Source organism: Bombyx mandarina, chromosome 23 (genome assembly GCF_030267445.1).
Source record: "Bombyx mandarina strain Sakado chromosome 23, ASM3026744v2".
In the NCBI taxonomy this organism is placed as follows: Eukaryota; Metazoa; Arthropoda; class Insecta; order Lepidoptera; family Bombycidae; genus Bombyx; species Bombyx mandarina.
This window is the reverse complement of record NC_143229.1, coordinates 1,662,958-1,679,945: the sequence shown is the minus strand read 5'-3', so window position 1 is coordinate 1,679,945 and position 16,988 is coordinate 1,662,958. Positions and strand designations below refer to the sequence as shown.

General features: G+C 34.8%; 1 protein-coding gene and 2 long non-coding RNA genes across 10 annotated transcripts in view; 1 reads left to right on the top strand and 2 right to left on the bottom strand.

Moving 5' to 3' along the window:
- Positions 1-16,988, bottom strand: part of mAChR-A (muscarinic Acetylcholine Receptor, A-type) — a 92,764-nt gene that overhangs the window by 15,684 nt on the left and 60,092 nt on the right. The gene's annotated exons all lie outside the window — the stretch shown is intronic.
- Positions 10,845-13,906, top strand: LOC149500106 (uncharacterized). 4 transcript variants are annotated; one of them, XR_016325173.1, is made up of 3 exons: positions 10,845-10,863; positions 11,190-11,436; positions 11,923-13,906. It is a non-coding gene; the product is annotated as an uncharacterized LOC149500106 (long non-coding RNA). The 4 variants fall into 4 exon arrangements; XR_016325175.1 differs by lacking the exon at positions 10,845-10,863 and adding an exon at positions 10,961-10,976; XR_016325174.1 differs by lacking the exon at positions 10,845-10,863 and adding an exon at positions 11,045-11,061.
- On the bottom strand, positions 14,247-15,405 carry LOC149500105 (uncharacterized). 5 transcript variants are annotated; one of them, XR_016325170.1, is made up of 3 exons: positions 15,121-15,405; positions 14,746-15,033; positions 14,247-14,606 (listed from the first exon to the last, which is right to left on the bottom strand). It is a non-coding gene; the product is annotated as an uncharacterized LOC149500105 (long non-coding RNA). The 5 variants fall into 5 exon arrangements; XR_016325171.1 differs by having other exon boundaries at positions 15,174-15,405; XR_016325169.1 differs by having other exon boundaries at positions 14,746-14,992; positions 15,121-15,397.

Below are 16,988 nucleotides of genomic sequence, written 5' to 3'. Positions count from 1 at the left end.
TACTCTTTTGCCCAATTGTTTCAGCAAATTAATAATAAGATTGACTTTATTTTGAAATTTGGTAAATCGATCAGTGATACAAATATTTATGGAAAAAAATAAAATCATCTGTTGTCTCTAATATATGTGTGTTCGTTGAGCATAATATTGCGGAATTTCAAATTAAAATCTGCATCCGTAGATAATCAGTAACATATTTTAAGTTACCGCCACATGATCAAAACCCTTGTCGAACAGCCACCTTGAGGTTTGAGGTCGTTTTAAATTGTAAAAAGGCTCTCTCGGCCTTCAAACGCACAACCGCTTTGCCTCAAAGACAGGAGACAATGTATTATACAATTTATATTCAACGACATTTCTTTGACTGAAATACCAAAACCAAAAAAGAAAATAGTATTACAACATGAAGTCCATCACATAGATACGTATCACATCACAATAACGGGCCATTATTACCCTTTAAGGGCACGATACAGATGTGATATCATAAGCAATGACACTGTGATATGAGTTAACGAGTGCGGAATGGGTTAATCAGTAATAAACGGACTCGTACACTGGCGACGTGCCAGAGTGCAGTCACATTTCGTACAAGAGAATTTCCTTTGGTCCAATTCATAGACTGTAGCGTTTTATTATTAGTTCGAGACTGGTGGACAAACGCTAACGTGAGATAAGCCTTGATGAGCAAATTATATATGTCGGTGCGAGGACGAATAGTTTATTATTTGTACGGTTAAGCTTGAGCCATTTGAGGGTAGTTTGTTAAGCATACTGTTACGCGCTGGGGTTCGGGATAAATAAAAAAAATCGGTTGTCTGTAAAGTCGGTTTACTGACGATAGTTGAACGTGACAACGTCATAAGAAAATACTGATGGACGGAATGGTTTCATTTTTCAAAAGAAAAATTTAATTTTATTTGTTTGATAGATATTTTGTATGGACAATTGACACCACATTCACTTTTCACTGAACTTCATACTTGACGAAAACATATAAATGTATTATTGTATAGCAGCTGTCCACGCAGATGCATCGCTCACTCAAGCAGGAGAGAGACAGATGTCGAACGCTGCCGACCGCGGAGGCCGATTGTGCCTCTTTGTCGCTCGTTGCGCGCTCTCGCTTGCACTTAAAGCCTTAAATGGAACACCTCAATGAGTCATGTTTTTTCGTGCGTGCAGCAGGCTCCATCGAATTATAAGATGTTGTCACGTCAAAAATTCTGTCGAAGGATATATTGGAACTGTATTCACACTTAGAACACTCAAAACACTTAAAGAACACTTTAAAATTCTCAATTCACTTCTTCCTCTTCGCTTCAGGTGATCCGTATGCTGTTTCGCTTCGAGTAGTTCCGATTACTGACTGACTGCGTGCTATCTCTGCAACGCTTTTATAGTCGATACGACAGCCCTAGAACTGTCGAGAGCATTCCTCACAAGTCGAGCACTTTCGATGTGTGCTTCCGCTATCTGACAATAGATGGCGTTGTACTTCTCGAGCATTCTAGATGTTCCTAGATTATTTGATATACGTTTCGGCTATTCGGCGATAGATGGCGTTACTCTTACCGACGTAACAATACAACTCGAGTTACCCGCAACCGCAACTAACTTTTAGTTTCGGGTCTTAGCTTTAGGGCTGATGCGCACTATGTGGTCTCTACGGCTGACCGCAAGCGAGAATACTTAGTTTAGAGGGGTGCGGCCGGAATGACGGCCAGCCGGACGGTTTTTACTCACAGTGTACATACAGCTCAGCTTACGACGGTCCCCAATTTATTAAGCCTTGCTTCTTCAAATACTAATGCGGTCACTAACAATACAGTTGGCCTCATTCGCAACCGCATCAGGCTGCAAGTCGCCTATTACGGTTACCCGCGTAATATGGATTAGCCCTTAGTTTAAACACTTTTTAATTTTATTGCGTAGATGGATGGACAAGCTCACGGCCCACCTGATATTAAGTGTTTAGCCAAGCCCATGGACATCTACAACGTAAATGCCACCGCCTACCTTGAGATATGATTTCTAAGGTATCAGTTTTTACAGTACTGGCTACAGTAAGAGCTGCTCCAGCCTTCAAGCCGAAACGCGTTACTGTTTCACGGCAGAAATAGGTAGGGCGGTGGTATCTACCCGTGCGGACTCACAAGACGTCCTACCACCAGTAAAAATACGGCGGAGAATGGAAAATCGAATGCGAACCGCCGGAGTGGACACACCTCTTGAATATTGTTAAAATAGAAATAATCGTCTACAGGTAAACAAGTTTCCACTTGGCCGAGCATGAGCGACCGCCCAAAAGATGAGAGTAGTGACGTCAAAATTCGGACGCGCGCCTTTTAAAAATATCCAGGACAGCGTAGCTCCGATTGTTTTTTTTTTTTTTTACGCAAATTATAATTTTGCGGGTTTCATTTTTATTACACGATGTTATTCCTTCACCGTGGAAGTCAATCGTAAACATTTGTTGAGTACGTATTTCATTAGAAAAATTGGTACCCGTCCGCGGGATTCGAACACCGGTGCATCGCTTCATACGAATGCACCGGACGTCTTATCCTTTAGGCCACGACGACTTCAAAATTATTGTATTGTTATACCGGAACGAGTAACGCCATCTATTGTCAAATTGCGAAAATGGGTATGATACCATAATTAAATTATTTCAAATATTTTCAATACTTTACAGTTTTCGTGAACACGGACGATAGCCAGTTTTATTTATTTATTGCTTAGATGGGTGGACGAGCTCACAGCCCACCTGGTGTTATGTGGTTACTGGAGCACATGAACATCTACAACGTAAATGCGCCACCCACCTTGAAATATAAGTTCTAAGATCTTAGTATAGTTACAACGGCTGCCCCACCCTTCAAACCGAAACGCATTACTGCTTCACGGCAGAAATAGGCAGGGCGGTAGTACCTACCCGCGCGGACTCACAAGAGGTCTTACCACCAGTATTACACAAATTATATTTTTGCGGGTTTCACTTTTATTACACGATTAATATTACGCTCTAATGCTTCAAGTATGCCTTCGGTTTGCGAATGCCGAAAAAAATATGATATATTATACCGTTGCATGATACACCCCTTAATTAATACCATTAAAATTTGTATTAGATAAAATTGCAGACCATGCAGTACCTGACGCATTGTCTACATGTAAAGCAAATAATTAATTAAATTCGCTCAGAATGGATTTGATTTTTGCCGCAATAACACACTTTATCCGACGTTTCTGTTTCCAGGTAATCCACATTAGTATTTTTATTTATTTATTGACCAACTCTTTATAAGTACACGCCGTACAATCAACAAATACTAGTCGGCAATCGTAGTACCCTGGTATAATACTCAGAGAAAAATGCCGCCCATTTTTCAGTTAATCCGGTCACAAATATGACAATCTCAACGTGGCCTAAAGGATAAGACGGCTGCATTTGTATGGAGCAATTTAACTGTGCCGGTGTTCGAATACCGCAGGCGAGTACCAACTTTTTTAATGGAATACGTACTTAAAATATCTTCACGGTTGACTTCCACGGTGAAGGAACAACGTCGTGTAATAAATAACTAAACCAGATTTTTTTTTAATTTACGTAATTACGTGTAGGTCCCTCTACACAACTAACGGCCGATCTGGAGTAATATTTATCGGAATCCATAAAGAGCCTATAAAAACGTTGATCAAGTTAAGACAACAGTCACTATTGATTTACACTATCGATTACCATCAAACTAATTGTTCAGTTTCTGAACGTCAAAATGTCAGCGAGCGACGTCCGCCATGACACAAAACCCTTTCAAATCCAGCCGACAAAAGCAACGCATCAATTTTATATTTCTCTTATATTAAGTCTTTAATTTGTCGTATAAAGATACAATAAATATCTCAAAACAATAAATACAGTCAACGCTCAATTACCACAACGCAACATATCGTCCGCCATGACATTTTGACGTTCATAAAATTAACACTAATCCTTTAAAAATGAAAGTGTGACATCGCTTTAAATATAAATTATAAGCCACTCCTGACTTGGGTCAATGAAATGAAAGCTTCTGTTAGAATGAGCCCGTGCTATTTTATACTGCCTGAACTATAAAATATGTCTGTGTCTCTTTGCAATTAAAATCTATACTAATATATAAATCTACAGTGGTTTTTACGGATGTTCCGTTATAACTACTGAACCATGCATCCGATTGACTTGAAACTTGGTATCTATGTAGAAAATACATGTACTTAATGGATAGGCTAATATTTATATGAGTGTTGGACTCCCTAATAATAATGACAACAAATAATAATGTTAATGTTAAATGCCCAGCGAAGCGGGCGAGTACGGCTAGTCGTATATATTAGTTTTCTTTTGGATTCGCTTTCATTACCTGTTATGTTTGTTTGTGTGTAATGGAGTATTTAAAAATCATTTTCATCGACTTCTGATTAAGTTGAAAGTCAAAGACCGATGACAATTCAACGATATTATGATTTCGCTCTAATATCAGACCTGTACCGACAGTAAAAAAGAATTTGAAATTTTTACTTCGGTTTACCATTGAAACTATTTTTTTTTAGTTTTAAGCTACACTTATTATTATTTATAAGTCTGTACGAGTAAGTGCCTATTTTTACGCAAGGTTAGACTCAAAAACCCGAGCGACTGCGAATCACAAGTCTACAGTGGCTCTCAAATTCTTATAGCAATCGGATGTTAGTGGAAAAAAAATACAATTTCTATATACACATATTCTGATGACGTCACGTAAAAAAAAAACAAATTACGGCAAGCAATGTGTTGAAACACACTTAAGCAATACTTTAGATAAATTGAAAAGCGTTATCGAAAACACAATTCCGCGTAAACATTTTTATCTATATATGTAGAAAAGTCGAAAATAATAAAGAAAAACGAGGAAATAAACGCAGACGGAAATTTAGTCGTAACACAAGACAGAGCCGCTGCAAAAAACGCACACATACAAACATCTAGTCCGGAAATGTATACGTTCTAAAGCCGACGTAACGCCGAGACGTATTTGAAGTAAAAACAACTTTACCTCAATCTCTATAAGACACAAAATCCACTGCGCAATCATACGACGAGAACAATAATAAGTTTCCTCGTGAATTACCATCGTGCCTCAACTCCAAAACGTTCTAAACACACGCAATACGTCAAGCGTTTTCAACGCTTCTACCATATCGCATTGAGTTGATATTTGATTACATCGAAACACGAGAAACATTATATTTATGAAACGGCTCAAGTCCAAGTCCATGAAAATCTAATATCGAACTTGTGACTATGGAAATAAACGTGGAATTACGACGAGGATTTATTAATCTTACGTTTTGAAATCTTTTTCTTGAATACGAGCGGAGGGTAGGTAGCTAGCTCAATTTTCTTGATAATGGATAAAGCTGTAGAAATTCTGATAAATTGATAAAGTTGATACACATTATCTCTTGTGTAAGACATACAAGAGGATGTTTTGAGTTTAATATTGTTCCAAATATCAGATATCAGACTTGGAAACGAGATTGAAGAGATTTTTTTTTTATTGCTTAGATATGTGGACGAGCCCACCTGGTGTTAAGTGGTTACTGGAGCCCATAGACATCCACAATGCAAATGCGCCACCCACCTTGAGATATAAGTTCTAAGGTCTCGAGTATAGTTCCAACGGCTGCCCCACCCTTCAAACCGAAACGCATTACTGCTTCACGGCAGAAATAGGCAGGGTGGTGGTACCCCCCCGCGCGGACTCACAAGAGGTCCTACCACCAGTAAAAAATATAGTATTTGCTATTGAAACAATACCCTCTCAAGGACTTACTTCTTTTCTGACAAGTCACACATTGTCGTCTATCCCCAAATTAGAATTCCCTGTACTATGGGTACCTGAAATTGATATACCTAACTTATATGTTTTAATACACACTAGCGGTCTCCCAGTAGTCGAATTTTGACTATAATTAATTGAAATTATGAATTTGAACATTTATTGACTATTTATAATACATCTATAATGTATAACAAACAATAGATTAATCTATTCTCAATTTGAGCATAGACTATAATCAACAACAAAAGTTTGTACAAACAATGAGTATATACTTATATATATATATATATATATATGTGTGTGATGTGTCAAATACATGGTGTGTAATAGTTTTTTATTGCTTAGTGTATTTTTTACGCATAATGAAAAAAAATTTAACATTCTGAACTGCTTCTCTATATTCTTTACTAGACTGACCCGGCAGACTTCGTAGTGCCTCAATCGATAAATAAAAGACAGATCAAGGGGACACATCAAAGGAAAAACAAAATTGTTTGTTTTTATATAATTCCGAGCTTTTTTATATTTTCTCACCTTTTAAACCTTCCCTGGACTTCCACGAATAATTCAAAAGCAAAATTAGCCAAATCGGTCCAGCCGTTCTCGAGTTGTAGCGAGACTAACGAACAGCAATTCATTTTTATATATAGAGATAAGTGTGGGAAATTTCATACTCCTCCGTCCGCGCAATTTTCGTAAAAAGGGTTGCAAAGTTTTTGCTTCACTTATTAATATGATGTTAGAACGTTAGATATTAGACATCCAGATAAAGAGCAAGCAAACTTTTTCGAATTTTTCGACCTTTTAGAATTATTTTTCGAAATCGAACCCACGACCCTCCACCCAACAGTCAGGATACCTATTTACTGCACCACAGATGCAGTTATACTTTATACCTTTGTATGACCTTACGTACTTATTGGAGAGACATAATGCAAAAACCCTTTGCTCCATAAGTTCAATTTCTATAAAATAATACATTTTTTTAACAAAAACAAAAACTAATTTCAACAAACTAAAATCATCAAATACATACATATTATATAATGTAGTCTGAATCAATTAAATATGTATTATTATCTGATAAACATCAAAACTACATGAGAAGCACCAGTTTTCAAATAAAAAAGAATAATTAAAATCGTTTCACCTACAAAATAGTACTGAAGTAACTAACATACACAAAAAACAGTCGAATTCATACGCCTACTCCTTTTTGAAGTCGGTTAAAAATGTTACAGTTAAGTTATCGAATTACCTTCACTTTAATTTTAAATTACGCGGGTATTTTTAAACTGACGAGCGCTCAGTGTGTGACGTCCGCCGTTCTGGTTCACCGCCGCACCCCCCTTGTTATTTTTGTCGTGAAAATCCATTTAACTAGAAGCAACGAGCCCCTTTTAAAATGGCAGTTTATTCTGAGCCACTAATAAAAACAACCTTTGTATAGTAATCGGCACGAGTCGTGAGCTCTGACTTTGACATGCGCAGAAGTGCATTTTGGGTCTGTTTGGGGTACGAAGCAAGAACGGGGGTGGAGCCGGCCATATCAATTACGTGATTAGATCTTCCCGCGTCGTGTCACCTGCCGTCAGTAGTGATTGCTTCCCTGTGCTGTGCACGCGCATCTGTTTTGTTTCCTACCTTAGCTGGTAGCCTTGAGAGGCTATTCCAGCGTAACCTTAACTAGTAGGTGAGCTCAAGGGGCTCAAACCTGACGACGTTGCTAACACGAACCCTAGCAAGAGCCGTGCTTCGCAGAATCTACCACCGGATCGGAAACGCGACCCACTAAGAAGATCCGGCGAGAAACTCAGTGGGCTGTGTCTGAGGGTTAATTTACTCGTCGAGCCCTTCGTCGCAAGCGACGGGTTCGATGAGAGCGGTGACGGGTTCGATGAGAGCGGTGACCGGTACTTGAGGTACCTAAAAGCACCGTTAGTGGATCGCGAGGATCCGAGATGACGTGTTTTGGGCGACGTCGACTACTTTCCATTCTTACCGCAGGATCGGGAATGTAGTTACCGGCGGCCACAATGAGAGGGTTCTCATGTCGTGCCGCTTTATCGAAGTGGCGCATCGACGCCGACTGCAGATACTTACTGATGGACTCTAAGTCCAGGTCGTCATGGAGGTCGACGTTCCTGACGAACCACGGGGCTCCGACGGCTATCCTGCAAAAACGGGTTTGAATGATTTGGAATGATTTTAAGTGAGTGCGGCCGCGTGAGCGAACACTACACTTGCATAGATCATTACGAGGCGTATGCAAGTTTTGTAGAGTGTCACCTTATTTCTAAGGGAAATTTTACTTCGCCTGCATATCATCGGGTAGAGACGTCCTAAAATGAAGGCGGCACGGTCGCGTACTGTCTTTATATGGGGGCGGAATGTCATCCTTCTAGGTGACGCCTAAATATTTGACCTTCGGGGCCCAAGGTATGGGTTACTGCAGCAAACTACACTTCCGTGCAATTTATTATCCACACATTTTTTATTAACCTCTTTTAATTATTTCAGGCACCAGCTTCTTATAAATAATGTATTGTGGATAAATGTACATTTAATACCAAAAGAACATATAATATATTATACTATTTGAAACTGTTTACTACGTATGTAAAAGTCAGTTTTTTTTTGTCTTGGACATTGATCAATACTCGTATTAAAGGATAACTTAAGGAACTTAGTTCTTGTCTAAAGGAGCTGTAAGATTCTCTAATAGGCTTATTAATTAGGAATAGATTTAAGTATATTATTCAAATGCTTTCCCTGACAACAGAGAAATCAATGAAAATCATTTAAAATCTAAAGTTTAATAATATTATATTCGTATATATGAGGCCCGTAAAATCAAAGGCAGCTAAACGCCATAATGTCGTAAAAGTGGCTCTATCTTGTTTAGTTAGTTGAACATGCTTTAGTTTTTTCATGTTATATGCATGTCATGCTATAACAAATGCAGCTAAATCTCTAACAAATTCAGTTCAAAAAAGTTAAGTTTACTCTGTATTAAGTACTAATAAACGAAGTTTTATCATTTAAAATTCAGATTATTAGTAATATTCTCATTCTTTATAAATCTGTTTTAAAATAAAGAATATCGTAGCTACACGAACAAAGTTATTTCAGATTCTCAAATCGGGAGTGTTGCTAACACTGACCCTAGCAAGAGCAGTACTTCGATGGATCGGGAGGATCCGTAACGACGTGTTCAGGGCCAATTTTTGTAGTTTACCTGAATATTTGACAGACATGGATATAGCTGCCTTTGATTTTATAGGCCTCATATCTTCTATATCAGTCACCACAGAGGAAAAGCAAATTAACGGAAAAACTCGACAACATATCTGTTTTTCAGAGAAAAAAATAGTGATGAATTTATCAATTCCTATAAATACCTTTTGGAAGTCGGCTAAAAATAGGGTTATTTCTGACTATAACACGAGCGAAACCCCGAGCAAAACTATTGTAAAATTACTAACACAATTTTAAATCCGAAATTGAACTAAGTTAATTTAAATTTTAAAAAATGTAATACATGAGTGAGTCATATAATTTTACCCTAAAAATTTTAATTATAATTTTACCCTAAGTGTACGATGCGCAGACGACCCCTCGCTCTTTTGTCGAGAGCTCACGACTCGTGCCGATTAATATATTTACAGAAATGTTTGGGAACCGATAAAAAAAATGTAAAGCATTTAATTAATACGACGAGTAAGAGATAAACGCCGGGTTTTTTAAATTAAAATTGCTTAAAGAATGGGAAACGATTACGTCATAAGTCAGCAAGACTAAACAGCGGATACGAGACTATACAATCCAAAATGAGACTTCGAATCCATGTCTCGAAAGACATTCTCTTTGTGAGTGATGACTATGGGCACCATATAACGCCAGATACGCCAATAGGTAGTTAAGTAATTCGTTTAGTCTAAATAGGATACTGCAATGTATCTACCTATCTAGCAGCGCACAGACGTCCACTGTTGAACATTGGCTTTCCTCAAGCCTCGCCACAAAGATCGGTCCTGCGCTGATTGCATCCAACAGATCCCCGGGAACCTTAATATTCTAATAATACTCTGTCATAATGCACAAAATGTTAGTTATTCATCCAAATTAATTATCACCTTCAAAGTATGTTCATTCAGAAACAAAACACTTATTAGTGCGCTAACGAATAATCCAATCATCAAAACATTTATAAGCGCTTTTTCCGGACTTGAGTTCCGTTCTCGTCGCGAACTCTTCCTTATTTTACTTTTAAATAAATAAATAAATGTCTTTTACCGAAAGAAAACGGGTGCCACGAAGTGGTTATTTGAGTTTAAGCTCTTTGTTCGAAGTTTTTATCCGTTATTAAATTCGCAATACACACTAAATATGATATAAACAAAAAATAGCACCGTATTTAATCTCACAGATGCAATTCAAACTCCGCGCCAAAACGGAAAACAGTTGTGCCAATCTAACAACAACAAAAAATTGTGTTTTGAACCATAAACAAATCATCCATTTCCGATACGAACGAGGCCCATGAACGAGGTGAATGAAGTTAGCCCCTCAAAAAAATTTTTTTTTCCTGTTTTCTACTTATTTTCTATTAATTCGTTTGTTCATCATTTGTTCTTGATTGTTCACTGTTAATAATTGTTTGTTCCCCATTTATTTATTTTAAAAAAAATATTAAAAATATATCTAAAAGTTAGCCCCTCGATTGCAATTTTTAATATTTTTTCGTCCTTAATTACTCGTAAATATTCATTTTCGATTGTTCTTATATAAAATACGTTTGTTCTCTTTCGAAATTACTCATTTTTTGTTTAATTAACTATTTGTATTAGTTGAATAAATGTATACAAAATATGTGTACTGCGCATGCCATAAGTGTATAATCTATGGCGCATGCGTCAACTATAATGCCTAAACTTTCTACGCGGTTTTAATCGTGAAAAAAAACAATTATAAATCCTGAAGGATCAATTAATTGGTATACAGTTTAATTAAAAAAATTAAAAAATTAATAAATAAAATAATGTGCATTCGCGTAAAGTTAGACCAAATACATTTTTTCCATCCTCCTATATACCTATCGCTATGAAGGTATAAAAAAGATAGGTTAAGAATTCACATAGGTAATATAAACAAATAAGTAAATATGTTCATTATTTATCTTTCAAGAGATAATGTAGGTATACATTATAATAACATTTTGACACAGTCGAAATTATATTCCTAACATTAGTAAAATAACATTTTAATAATTTTTTTATAGGTTATGTATTGAAATTGTTGGAAAATTCTTTCATGTTTTAGCTGGAAAACGACATGGAGAATTATATGCAATACAAGATAATGAGCTCCATCAAATGAATTCGAATGAAACCAAACTGTTTACCATCCAAATTCGATTGTCGGGCAGATAGAAAACGAAAATTCACTCATAGTGAACCTCGGCCTGCATTTGTGAAACGGCAAAGACTCACTATTATCAAGGAAATTGAAGAGACGACTAAAAATGAGATGTGTCGTATTATTATACCTTTGCCATCTTGTAGTCAAGGTAGGTGTAACTGTCAATAATTAGTTACACTCACAGATCTCCTAATCAAATAACAATATCAGAAAAAATGAGAATAGTTAGTTAGTTAGTGGAAGTAGCCAAAATGGGCAAGTGGATCTCAGTTCCTATTACATAAGGTACTAGGAAGTTTGTGAAAATGAAAATTTATCACAGTGTAATATCACTTACTTACTTTAACAGTGAAGGAAAACATTGTGATGAAACCTGCACACCTAAATGTTCTTAGGATTTTCTTAGGTGTGTAATCCACCAACCAGCACTAGGCCAGCGTGGTGGATTAAGACCTAAAAACCCTCTCAATGGTAGTGAAGGCCAGTGTCCAGCAAGGGGATATATTATATGGGCTGATGATGATGACTAGGAAGTTAAATACTACTACTACTACTACGACAGTACACATATAATCCTATTTATTTACAAACTATACGTTTGTTGGAAATTGCTAACATTATTTCATATTTCCAGATGTCCAGCCACTTGAAAATAGGTGTAGTAATGACAAAGCTATCCAAGTAGCTCCAGCACAGGAACACAAAGGCAAGGCAAGTGTGTATTGCCACATCACCCCTTAATATATCTGAAGCAAGTATAAGTAAACAATCAGAACCAGCAAAAAAAAAAACTTGTTCCTGAGGACAAATTTGACAGTGATGAGTCAAATGCACCAGCAACAGAAGGATCAACTGTTGACTATGAGTTATCTCTCTATATCTCCACTCCATCAAAGACTTGTGCACTTCAGACTATAGCTCTCAAGAAGACTAAAAAGTTGAAAAAATGAATGTGTTAACAACTTTATCTAAAGTGAAAAATAAACAACGTTTATATATTGGTCTTCCACAAGAATTATGTTTCATATAAGTTTCATAATAGGCTTGATTGAGAAACATACAAATGTTTCTGAACAAAATATTATATTATGTTTGATGAGAATAACATTAAATAGAACATTCTCTCAATTGGCTGATGATTTCGATTTATCTGTAAGTCAAGCAAGCAATATATTTTTCAACAAACTCCCAGAAATTGCAAATGTAATATCACCCCTTGTTAGACTATAAAAAAAACAATACAATAAATATATGTGCAGGAAGGATAATTGATGTCAACTTGGTGGAAAATAGAAAGTTTTTAGATAGTTTGCCACCTACAAAACTCTTTAATTAAATAAGTAATCCTTACTTATAAATAGGAAGTTTTGTAAGTATTTTCACTCTTCATTCAAAAACTACTGAACAGATTTTAATAACTTTTATGCTGGTCTTCTATGGCTAGCAACTCATTATTATTTTGATTCTGTTTTCCACAAATGTGCTAAATATGGGCTTATATATTAGTCGTCTATTATCAAAGGTGGCAATCTGTGCATTTGGACAAAAAAATGTTATTGATATGTCAATACAGATTGATTTGAATATAATCGTCTCCTTCAAAGAATACGGTTCAAAACCTGCATTAAATAAAGGTTAATACTTAACCTGTTATTTATCTAAGATGTCGTTCAGAAGAGTTTTGTGACTGCCAGTGGAATACAAAGTCAATAATTCGTTTTTCTGATTTACCAATAATTGTCCAAAAGTCACATTGCCGGCCTTGATAATAGTCGACTCATATATGAAAAGGAATAAATATTAATGATATGTAACTTTTGTACCTGTATGTTAAGAATAATTTTTAATAAAACATAATTTAAATTGAAATATTATTTTTATTAAATCACATTCACTTTGTACACATCAATATTTTGTACTCCCTAAAAGGAAAATAGGTATAAAGTTTTTTTTAAATATTTAACATTACATTTTTGTGTAAGATTAGAAAATTGTTATTCTTCCAAAAAGAAACTACATTATCTAACAACTGTGCAACTTACTCGGAATCAAAATCAATACCTACTAATTATAGTGACCTGATTATTTTTTTCAAAGTTGCTGGATGCTACACAAAAGTAGCAAGTTTTACTTTTAGCACAATACATATGCATTTGAACTTGTGCATAATATCTTTCTTTAATTTTTTTTGCCTTTTTATTTATGGAAACATAGCATTACTCACTTGCTTGTTTGTAGATCTATCAAAAAAACATAATTTATGTTTTTTTTAGCACAGTGGGCAATACCCTATTATTCATATTAATTATATACGGCGCGGCGATGCGAAAATTCATTACTGAATTATTTAAGAATGATAGGCATAATATAATATTTTAATTCGCGATCTGTTTATAATTTTTAATATATGATTTAAAAATAAGTTATCTTTAATATTTTTAATTTTGTGATTTATGGGGTGGTCACAGTCATTATTATAAAAATAGAAATTTTGAGGAAATATAAATGTTTAATACAAATTATTTTGATAATCGAAATAAATTCATATCAATCCAAATTCATATTTGAACTATGAAAATTGTATGGTATGTAAACAGAAATATATTTTATAATTATAATGACTATTTATTCCATGCAGTATCGGTTAGAGAAGCTCGCACAGCTTCTCTAACCGACAACTGCAACTAGAATAAAGTCTAATAAAGAATAAGAATAAACTTTTCTTCGAAGCTCAATTCTACAAGGGTATTCAATCAGATAGCTATCTATCTGTCGTTCCTGTATGAAATTTTGGTATGTCGAAATCTTGGATAAATCCAGCAAAGCTAAATAAAGTATTTACCTAAAAAATATGTTTATGCTTAAAGTCACGTGTTTATGTTATTCGAAAGTATTAAGCTCCAAGCAGCTAAATTCATTAAGAACCAATTTTTCAATCGATGATTAAAACAACATTAATACTGAGAATGAATATTTATTTATAAAATACACATATGTTTTGACCACGAATTTTGCACGATAATTTAAATTAATATTCATTAATATTAATTTAAATAAATATGAATTAATCTTCTTCTTCTATAACCCATAGTCAACAGTTGATCCTTCTGTTGCTGGTGCATTTGACTCATCACTGTCAAATTTGTCCTCAGGAACAACAGTTTTTTTTTTTGCTGGTTCTGATTGTTTACTTATACTTGCTTCAGATATATTAAGGGGTGATGTGGCAATACACACTTGCCTTGCCTTTGTGTTCCTGTGCTGGAGCTACTTGGATAGCTTTGTCATTACTACACCTATTTTCAAGTGGCTGGACATCTGGAAATATGAAATAACTGAGATCCACTTGCCCATTTTGGCTACTTCCACTAACTAACTAACTATTCTCATTTTTTCTGATATTGTTATTTGATTAGGAGATCTGTGAGTGTAACTAATTATTGACAGTTACACCTACCTTGACTACAAGATGGCAAAGGTATAATAATACGACACATCTCATTTTTAGTCGTCTCTTCAATTTCCTTGATAATAGTGAGTCTTTGCCGTTTCACAAATGCAGGCCGAGGTTCACTATGAGTGAATTTTCGTTTTCTATCTGCCCGACAATCGAATTTGGATGGTAAACAGTTTGGTTTCATTCGAATTCATTTGATGGAGCTCATTATCTTGTATTGCATATAATTCTCCATGTCGTTTTCCAGCTAAAACATGAAAGAATTTTCCAACAATTTCAATACATAACCTATAAAAAAATTATTAAAATGTTATTTTACTAATGTTAGGAATATAATTTCGACTGTGTCAAAATGTTATTATAATGTATACCTACATTATCTCTTGAAAGATAAATAATGAACATATTTACTTATTTGTTTATATTACCTATGTGAACTCTTAACCTATCTTTTTTATACCTTCATAGCGATAGGTATATAGGAGGATGGAAAAAATGTATTTGGTCTAACTTTACGCGAATGCACATTATTTTATTTATTAATTTTTTAATTTTTTTAATTAAACTGTATACCAATTAATTGATCCTTCAGGATTTATAATTGTTTTTTTTCACGATTAAAACCGCGTAGAAAGTTTAGGCATTATAGTTGACGCATGCGCCATAGATTATACACTTATGGCATGCGCAGTACACATATTTTGTATACATTTATTCAACTAATACAAATAGTTAATTAAACAAAAAATGAGTAATTTCGAAAGAGAACAAACGTATTTTATATAAGAACAATCGAAAATGAATATTTACGAGTAATTAAGGACGAAAAAATATTAAAAATTGCAATCGAGGGGCTAACTTTTAGATATATTTTTAATATTTTTTTTAAAATAAATAAATGGGGAACAAACAATTATTAACAGTGAACAATCAAGAACAAATGATGAACAAACGAATTAATAGAAAATAAGTAGAAAACAGGAAAAAAAAATTTTTTTGAGGGGCTAACTTCATTCACCTCCATGAACGTACATAATTTGACATTTCTCTTTTTTTAAGAGATTTTATGACCTGGTAACTGAGACCTTTAAGTCATGTCTTATTTTAATGTATATTCTTAATTTTATGAAAAATAATGTTATGGAGTGAAATGAAATGAAAATGATTAATTTGAGACATTAATCAACTGGGATGAAATTAAATGAGATGATATGAGATGAAATCTAATCTCAGTAAAATGGTGGTCGTTTACTAAGATTTTTTCAGTGGACTTTTTGGGGGATCCCGAGAAGTTACGTCCAGCGCCTTTGTTTCATTTTCCCACATTTGTGCACTTTCACAGATATTAAACGGTTAATAAACCACCATTATTACACATTTAAACCCGAAGAAACACTAAATAGACAAAATAAAACAAATCACACAACTACACTCCACGCGTTCCCGCCAAAAAGTCCTTGACATTTCTCAAAGCGTACTTTCCATAGATTATACATTTAATATGTACTTTCTTCAAAAAAATACTTTATTAAGTTTAGTTTTATAAAAAGTTTACCCGACTTCAGCTAGTTCACTCACTTTTACTCACAATAGAATTCTTTGGTAAAGCCCTCTTATTATGCCAAACAGTTTCGGCGGTAGAACCTCTACGGGGAAGCCAAACAGACGTAGTAAATATTTGAATTGCGAATGAAAAGATGGGGCTGCCTACAAAACGGTCGATAATGTACACATATTGGTTGTGAAGGCAGAGATGCTCTGTAAGATTAGAGTGGTATATAATCGTCGAATCTGTTTTAATATTGTACTAGGTATATCTGTTACGTGCTGATACATAACCTCTCCCGGAACATTGGCATATACGTGTGCGTATTTTTCCCAATTATTTATGCCACGCTAAATGCTACATATGTAGACATATTTATTTTTATATTTTCTTATATTTTTAAGTCAATCATCAATAATTTATTGATTGCTCACTCTAGGTATAAATATGGTGACGCAATTCAGGATTATGAATCGGTTACATTCATTTAAGCATATGACTTATTTTTGTCTAATTACTTTGTTTATTAATTCGCTTCCCAAAGAAATCAGGATGATCAGCAATCGCTTTACTTTTAAACTCAAAGTTCGCGAACACATCCACAAAAAACTGGAAGAATCATCTCCAAACTAGTTTATTTCATTTTTCAAGTATTATTATTATAATATTATATATATTTACTTTTAGCCATTCTTAA